This window comes from Aegilops tauschii, chromosome 5 (genome assembly GCF_002575655.3).
Source record: "Aegilops tauschii subsp. strangulata cultivar AL8/78 chromosome 5, Aet v6.0, whole genome shotgun sequence".
In the NCBI taxonomy this organism is placed as follows: domain Eukaryota; kingdom Viridiplantae; phylum Streptophyta; class Magnoliopsida; order Poales; family Poaceae; genus Aegilops; species Aegilops tauschii.
This window is the reverse complement of record NC_053039.3, coordinates 9,754,088-9,763,064: the sequence shown is the minus strand read 5'-3', so window position 1 is coordinate 9,763,064 and position 8,977 is coordinate 9,754,088. Positions and strand designations below refer to the sequence as shown.

General features: G+C 41.9%; 1 pseudogene; it reads right to left on the bottom strand.

Annotated features, from left to right (window-relative positions):
• The window catches only part of LOC120964464 (uncharacterized), a 30,846-nt pseudogene continuing 21,869 nt past the window's right edge, over nucleotides 1-8,977 (bottom strand).

Sequence of the window (8,977 nt, the reverse complement as noted above, 5' to 3'; positions counted from 1 at the left end):
TTATTTTGCGGGCCGGGGCGTTTTGCAGGGTCTGCTAGAGTTGCTCTTAGTATAATCATCATCCTCAACCACGCTGATCTCAGAATCATTGTCACGGTCTGCTTCAGATGGACGGTTGTTCAAGTCTTCTTCTGATCCTTCTTCATCGTCAAAAGAAACAGGATGATGCAACTCTTGAATTTTTTCTTTAGGAATCGGAGAAACTGATTGCCTCCAGTCCTCCTGAATCCCAGTATCACCACTTGCCCATATGTAACCAAGGACACCAGAGGTACCTGCCTAAGCAATATCATAGACAGTAACCGTAGATGATTATAAGATCAAGACATGACAAATGTATCAGGAGGGTGCATGTATGTAACCATGACAACAAAAGTAACGCCAAGCACGCATTGCAGAATTCACTGCACCAAACTAAGAATAGAGGAATACCTCAGATGCCCCTAAGTCATGATGTTCAGATATGATGATTGGGTAGTCGGCATTACTCTTCGTGCTGGAAAAGGCTGCAATACAGAAAGCGAGTTTGCTAAGTAAAACATGAGTGATACATGTTCAAATCATCATAAGAATAAATTGAAAAGACATGTATGAACAATAATAGAAATTTTAGGGCATGCATAGTTACATGGACTATCTGTAACTACATAATTGGTGTCAGCATACTCAAATTCCTCATCACTATCTTCATTTGAAGGCTTCTCAGGTAGTGACACTTTTGAATAGGCAGGGACAACAACATTCTTTCCAACTTTAATCTGAAAAGATGCAAATATGAATGTAATCAATATCTGAAATGTTGCTGGATAGAAAATTGCAACTGGTTTATAGTCTGCTCCTATAGAAAAAGTGAATAGCATAGAAATGTAATATATAGCAACATACCTTAAATGACAATATGCAGCCAGGCTCAACAATTGCCCCTGTCCTTAGATAAACATCATCATGGACTAAGGAGTTAGTCACTTTGCACACATCTTCAATTATGACATTATCCTATATATATATATATATATATATATATATATATATATATATATATATATATATGAAAAAGTGTTGTTATATTATTTACAAGAATCAAATATTACATACCTATAGACCTAAATGACAGGCAAAAATTCATGCCCAAAAATCACAGATTAAACAGTCCATGTACCTTAAACAAAGCATTTTAATAATACTATGAATTAATATTCTTCACTCCAAATTAAACATATTGATTTGATAAATTCATCTAGATTTTGAATAATGAATCAAGGAACGATATCAAACGAGGTACAGAAATAAATCTTTATTGCGGCTCCTTATAGTATGCAACTACGCATACCTTATGCCTTAAATTCCATGCGTGTGAAGTTTCATTACAAAGTTACCAAAGGATAACGCATCAGGCACGTAGGGTATGTCCATCTTTGTATTATATCTTTGGTCACCGCATCATAGCTCCTGAAATTATCTATTCTTGTAGCATAGCTGGAGCGTATTTCATGAGTAGGTTTTGTACCGCATAATCTAGTCTTGCGGCATAGCTGGAGCGTATTTCATGAGTCTAGATTTTCTACTCCATAATCTGAAAGGATTGGCATGCCGTTTGATTGTTACAGAAGAGACATGATAGCAGAGATGGCACTCATAATAATAAAAAGTAAATCTGCACACAATCAGACCAAGAAATTATTTCCTGGGATTATGCAATCAGATCAAGCAACGAGAAAAATAGCAAGAAAGGGGCCTCACAGTTCTTTCCATGCTACATCATCCGGGGTGTGGTTATCGGTGAAGAAGAACGCAGCTTGAGCGGCGCACTCGCGAACGCCCCTAAGATGGCTCTCGCAGCCTACGCCGTCGTCATCGCCGGGAATAAGGCGTCATAGACACGTAGGCAGGACGGCCGACCAACATCGATCTGGCAGCGACCAAAGTCCTCACCGCCGACCTCGCCGGACGTGCACTCCAACACAAGGAGGACATTCGCACTGTGGAGTTGGCCATGGCCACCTTCTTGTCCCGGTGGCCTGCACCTTCGCATGCGGGAGCCGGCGCACCACAAGGAAGCCCATCACGCCATCAGATAGGGGTGGAGTCCTAAACAGGGGAGAATGCCGAGGTTGGACGAACTCCAGGATGGAAACGGCAGCGGAGACGTCAGTGCATTGCCACGGGCAGGAGAGGCGGTGTGGGAAGGCGCGTGGGGGACGGCTAGAGGCGGCGCGGTGCGGGGAGGCGGCGTGGGGGAAGGCGGGAAGTAGAAGAGAAGACAATAAAGATTCAGAGATTGGACGGGAAGGATGGAAGAAGAAAAGCTAAGTCATCACTCTCTTCATAACTATTGATTGATTTTTTTTGGAGAAGGAAGGTTCGGATATATATCAGTCAAGTAGTCAATCGGATTTTTCCTTAAATTCCGTTATTTGGTTCCTTAAAATTCGTTATTTTATTTCCTAAAATAAATTGCATTGATGGGAGGAATCGGTTGATTTAGGTAAGTTAGAAAAGTTAGACTTGTGATCTTTTCTACCTTAGGAAAGTGTTGGTTTACAAGGAAAGAGTGCAGAGGAAAATAAACTGGTAGAAAAGGGGTGGTGAGAGGTGAGATGGAAAAAAACTAGACGGGAAAAATCGGACGAAAGTGGGAGACGAAAAATAACCGACTACCCTACCAACTGAGACATTAGGAGTAAAAATAGGTGTTTTTTATTCTGTTGTGAAACTATATACAATATTAAGAACAAAAAATTTCTACATTTGGCCTTCCGACCGGGCGGACCAAATGCGTCAGCCGCATTGGACGCACTGCCTATGCGTCCGCAAAAGAGGCTAGACCGCGCCCCTTTGCCCGAACCAAACGGACAAAGGAATAGACGTCTGTTTGGGGTCGCCCATTGGAGTTGGCCTAACTGTTAAGTCGAGAAGAAGGGACTAAATACAGGAGTACAGTTGCCGCATTACAGTATCTAACATTGACAAGACCTGACATATCTTTCGCTAATTATAAGGTCTGTCAATTTTTGCATGCTCCTACTTCTCTGCATTGGACAGCTGTAAAGAGAATAATAAGATATATCCAAGGGAGTGCTGAAATAGGTCTCAAGATATGTAAGTCTCCTTCAACAGCAGTAAGTACATTTTCTGATGCAGATTGGGCTGGATGTCCAGATGACAGGAGAGCAATTGGAGGTTTTGCAATCTTCTTTGGATCAAATCTTGTATCCTGGAACGCAAAGAAACAGGTCACAGTCTCACGCTCTAACACTGAAGCAGAGTATAAATCTCTGGCAAATGCAACTGCTGAGGTAATGTGGATAGAAACTCTACTCGATGAGTTGGGTATTGGAAGATCACACATGTCATGTTTATGGTGTGACAATCTTGTGGCAATATGCCTTTCTGCAAATCCCATGTTTCACGCAAAAACAAAACACATAGAGATTGACTATCATTTCGTCCGAGAAAGAGTTGCACAAAAATTGTTGGACATTCGATTTATTCCAACAGGAGACCAAGTTGCAGATGGATTCACCTAGCCCCTTCAAGTCAGACAACTACAAGCCTTCAAAAATAATCTAAACCTTGATACGTTAAGATTAAGGGAGGATGTTAAAAGGTAGGCTAGTAGTTGTGTAAACGTGACATGCTGTCACGTATATTGTATGCGTGAGCTGTAAAAAGATAGCGCAGGATGTTAGCATAGGATTAGCCTTCTCTTGTATAGCTTGGAGTAGGGGCAAAGTCTGGCAACAACCTCCGCATGATGTACTTGATCCTCTGTGCATTTAACACGAATGCGTCCCTGCCAGGAAGGCATACGCTTCCACGCTTTTTCCTTCTTCTTACACTTCGGGTCATTCTTCTGAGCGGTCAGTTCCTCTACCGAAACCTATTGTATCCTTCATAAGTGGGTTCTAGCCTAAGAAATAATCCTATATACATTAGAAGTTGATCCCCACTATACTATTTATCTCAACATGCACACATGCCACATCATCAAAGGCCCACCACTAGATGCATGAGAGAAAAAAATCATTATTAGTTGACCTCATGCACACCTTTCATCTCACCACACATGCCACCTCATCAAAAGTCCACTCAACATGCATAATTTTTTTCTATTACGTTGTACCACCTATATTCAAAATATTTTTTGACTACACAATAATCACATACAATATATAATATTTATTTTCAGCTTTAGTTCATATATTAGTAATTCAATGATGAAAGCTTCGTACAATCAAATCACTAAAATATATTGCAATCGATTCACGTAGCAACGTGCGAGGTATTCTCTAGTTTATTAAGTTCATTAGTTCAGCAGTCTTGCACAAAACTACAGTGAACAAGAAGCTTGCACTTTTTCTTTTTGATGATCATTTCAATGGCGTTACCCCTATTAGGCTAAGTCGAAGCTCTAGCAGGACTGATGAACATCAGGTAACCTTTTATAGGGTCTCCAATATTTTTTTTGTAATTTGCAGTATGGTATATTCTGAATTATTCCTGTGTAAAAAGAAGTAGCAGATGATCTGCAATTGTGCCATGGTAAAATATACTGATGTGGGTGTTTCTTTTCAAGATCTTATGATTCTTTATCCATTTGGTCCATTGCAGTATGGTATAATAATATTCAGTTTCAAAAATATTATCTTAGAGAGCCTCATGGTATCACGTGATGGCCGTGGATCTGAGTGGCCGAGGTCGCGGTTAATCAACCAGGACTAGAGGTGCATCTTGGAGATATAAAAAATCTAAATTCGATTGAACAAACATATAGATTCAGTTAAAAGACGATGGTCCACACCGAGATATAATAAATCCCCCCTCTTTTGCCCAGTACTTAATAATGTATACTGACATACATATATGCCCAAAAAGGTATGCATAATTAGATCATTATTAGTCAAAACAATATCATCAGCCAGATCTTGGACCTGGCCGATACAAACACGTGTATAGACCAAAACTGAATTTATCAAAGATGAGATAGAGACTCCATAGCATGCAAAGCTAGCAGCATGACCAACTTCATCGAGCAACAAGAGAACGGCAGTTGGGAGGGATCAGGCAACAACGGCAATGGAGCATCATCCAGCGGAAGTAACACATATACCGGGAGCGGCAGTGTACTTCACATCTTCAGGTTGAGGGGAACATCTAGTCTTGTGGCTTTCCTTTGCTTCACAGTGTTTAGCAAGGCGAGCACAATGTTGGAATCACTATAGTAATCATAGTCATCAATAAATTTATTTTTTAACAATTAATACTATAAAGAATTTCTTCTACCTTAATCTGTTTACTTATTGTTTCCTCAATGATGTCTCCATCTCTTTAATTCTGCTTGACCAAACACAACGAAAGATACCAATATAGTTATCTACAACTACAAATTTCATGTTGTAGCTGTAATTTAATTATGACATCCTCATGGCTTATATCTGCAAAACAAATAACAATCACTATGAAATAAATTCAGACATAAACTTATTTCGGGTGCAACTCTTGCGCCACTGACCAAACTCAAATACGATACTGTTGGAAAGCTACAAACATATCCTATAACTTCCTTTTTGCCTCAACTCAAAATATGCAGAAATTTACGCCTGAACGCATTGATTTGTATAAAATTATCTGGATGAACCCCATCAAGTGCCTCTTGGAATATCTCTTTGATCTAAGTAGGGTAAACCAATCAGCAATGTGAAAACTAAAGGAGTATGAGCATCCCAATTATATGTTACTAACCTGTTTCTCAAACTTAGTATAATCATCATCCTCAACCACGCTGATCTCAGAATCATGGTCACGGTCTGCTTCAGATGGATGGTTGTTCAAGTCTACTTCTGATCCTTCTTCATCGTCAAAAGAAACAGGATGATGCAACTCTTGAAGTTTTTCTTTAGGAATCGGAGAAACTGATTGCCTCCAGTCCTCCTGAATCCCAGTATCACCACTTGCCCATATGTAACCAAGGACACCAGAGGTACCTGCCTAAGCAATATCATAGACAGTAACCACAGATGATTATAAGATCAAGACATGACAAATGTATCAGGAGGGTGCATGTATGTAACCATGACAACAAAAGTAACGCCAAGCACGCATTGCAGAATTCACTGCACCAAACTAAGAATAGAGGAATACCTCAGATGCCCCTAAGTCATGATGTTCAGATATGATGATTGGGTAGTCGGCATTACTCTTCGTGCTGGAAAAGGCTGCAATACAGAAAGCGAGTTTGCTAAGTAAAACATGAGTGATACATGTTCAAATCATCATAAGAATAAATTGAAAAGACATGTATGAACAATAATAGAAATTTTAGGGCATGCATACTTACATGGACTATCTGTAAGTACATAATTGGTGTCAGCATACTCAAATTCCTCATCACTATCTTCATTTGAAGGTTTCTCAGGTAGTGACACTTTTGAATAGGCAGGGACAACAACATTCTTTCCAACTTTAATCTGAAAAGCTGCAAATAAGAATATAATCAATATCTGAAATGTTGCTGGATAGAAAATTGCAACTGGTTTATAGTCTACCAAAGGATAACGCATCAGGCACGTAGGGTATGTCCATCTTTGTATTATATCTTTCGTCACCGCATCATAGCTCCTGAAATTATCTATTCTTGTAGCATAGGTGGAGCGATTTCATGAGTATAGGTTTTGTACCGCATAATCTAGTCTTGCGGCATAGCTATTTCATGAGTCTAGATTTTCTACTCCATAATCTGAAAGGATTGGCATGCCGTTTGATTGTTACAGAAGAGACATGATAGCAGAGATGGGACTCATAATAAAAATAGTAAATCTGCACACAATCAGATCAAGAAATTATTTCCTGGGATTATGCAATCAGATCAAGCAACGATAAAAATAGCAAGAAAGGGGCCTCACAGTTCTTTCCATGCTACATCATCCGGGATGTGGTTATCGGTGAAGAAGAACACAGCTTGAGCGGCGCACTAACAAACGCCCCTAAGATGGCTCTTGCAGCTTACGCCGTCGTCATCGCCGGGAATAAGGCGTCATAGACACATAGGCAAGACGGCCGACCAACATCGATCTGGCAGCGACCATAGTCCTCACCGCCGACCTCGCCGGACGTGCACTCCAACACAAGGAGGACATTCGCACTGTGGACTTGGCCATGGCCACCTCCTTGTCCCGGTGGCCTGCACCTTCGCAGGCGGGAGCCGGCGCACCACAAGGAAGCCCATCACGCCATCAGATAGGGGTGGAGTCCTAAACATGGGAGAATGCCGGGGTTGGACGAACTCCAAGATGGAAACGGCAGCGGAGACGTCAGTGCATTGCCACGGGCAGGAGAGGCGGTGTGGGAAGGCGTGTGCGGGAAGGCTCGAGGCGGCGCGGTGCGGGGAGGCGGCGTGGGGGGGAAGGCGGGAAGTAGAAGAGAAGACAATAAAGATTCAGAGATTGGACGGTGAAAGAACATGTGGTGCCCCCATGTTTGGTTTTGGTAATTGACGACAATCTCTATGGACTAATGGTTGCCTTGAGTTATATTTGAAGGTTTTGTCCATAGGCTTTTCTTGGAGTACATGTGTTGGTTTCAAGGAGAGTTTGTGTTGACCAAGGTGCTATTAAGGAATTATCCAAAGATTGGTCATGTGTGAGTTGAGCTTATTGCAAGCATGTCTTGAAGAAGAAGATTGTGTGATCATTCATGTTTACCTTCAAGACATCATCCAAATGAAGAGAGTTGGAAAGATTCTAGGTTGATCAAGACTAAGTCAAGAGTGAATCAAGCTGATCAACTCACAAAGCGTAGAAGATGTACCGAGAGGGATCAAGTGATCCCATGGTATGGTAAGCATTGTCCATTGTGCTTTGTGTACTAACCCATGGTCTATGTGAGAGTTCTATGTGGGGTTAGGTATGTGTTCATGGGCTTGCGTCAAGAGGAAGATATCACCAAACCCATGGAGAGGATGACATCAAGTGGTGATCGTCATCAAGATTGCCGTGTGCAAGTTCAAGTGGAGCATCACGAAGAGATCAAGTGCTTGAAGCTTGCCGTCCATTGTGATGACAATGGACTTGTCAAGATGTGCCGAAGAGTGGCTCACCCATAGTGGACTATGGGGGAGTAATCATCTAGTCTTCGTCGAGCCAACGCAATCAAGAAAGGTGGTCCAACTTGAGGGAGTCAAGATCGTCATCATCTAGCTCAAGTGGACCATGTGCAAGGCAAAGGTTTGCCCTTGATAGGTTTTCTATTTTACCGGTCTCATGGTGGTAGTTGGGAGACCGGGTTATAGGATCGATAGCCGTACTATCAAGGGGGGCTCTCAAGTGAGTAGCTTGATCGTATCGTTCGTCGAGAGCTCAAACCATTGCATCCTTGCATCATGTTTGTTGGTTCTTGTTTGGTTCTCTTTGTGAGTCTTAGAGCTTATGGTCATCTTGATGACAAGCTTGAGTTCATCGAAAACAGAGTTTGCATGCGTCTTCTATGATGTTTTCGATGTTGGAGGTTTTACCGGTCTTATCAGAGGAAGGGTTCTCACCATTTTCTTTTGGGCCTTTTCTAATTTGCTTCTTATTGGTATTTCTATCAAGATTGTGTTAGCCCTTATCTCTAGCTTTCCAACAAACTTGGTTTCGTCGAATTCGGAGTCCGTTTGCAGAAGTTGTATCGGTTTTGGTGTTCTGAAAAGGCTGCAGCGGTACTACCGCGGGCAAAAGCGGATGTAATTTTTTACTACCGCTCTTGGGAGCGGTACTACCGCTTGGAGCAGTACTACCACGGCTACTTCCGTGGCTACTTCCGCTCGGGACCAAAAACTCGTCACAAGTCCAGCGGTGGTAGGCACGGATGTAATTTTTTAGTACCACTCGCAAGCAGTAGTACCGCTACCCTTAGCAGTAGTACCGCAACGCGGTAGTACCGTGAGGTCAAGCGGTACTACCGCTCCGACGGTTCTTCTGGCTTTTTTGCCTCCTCACTG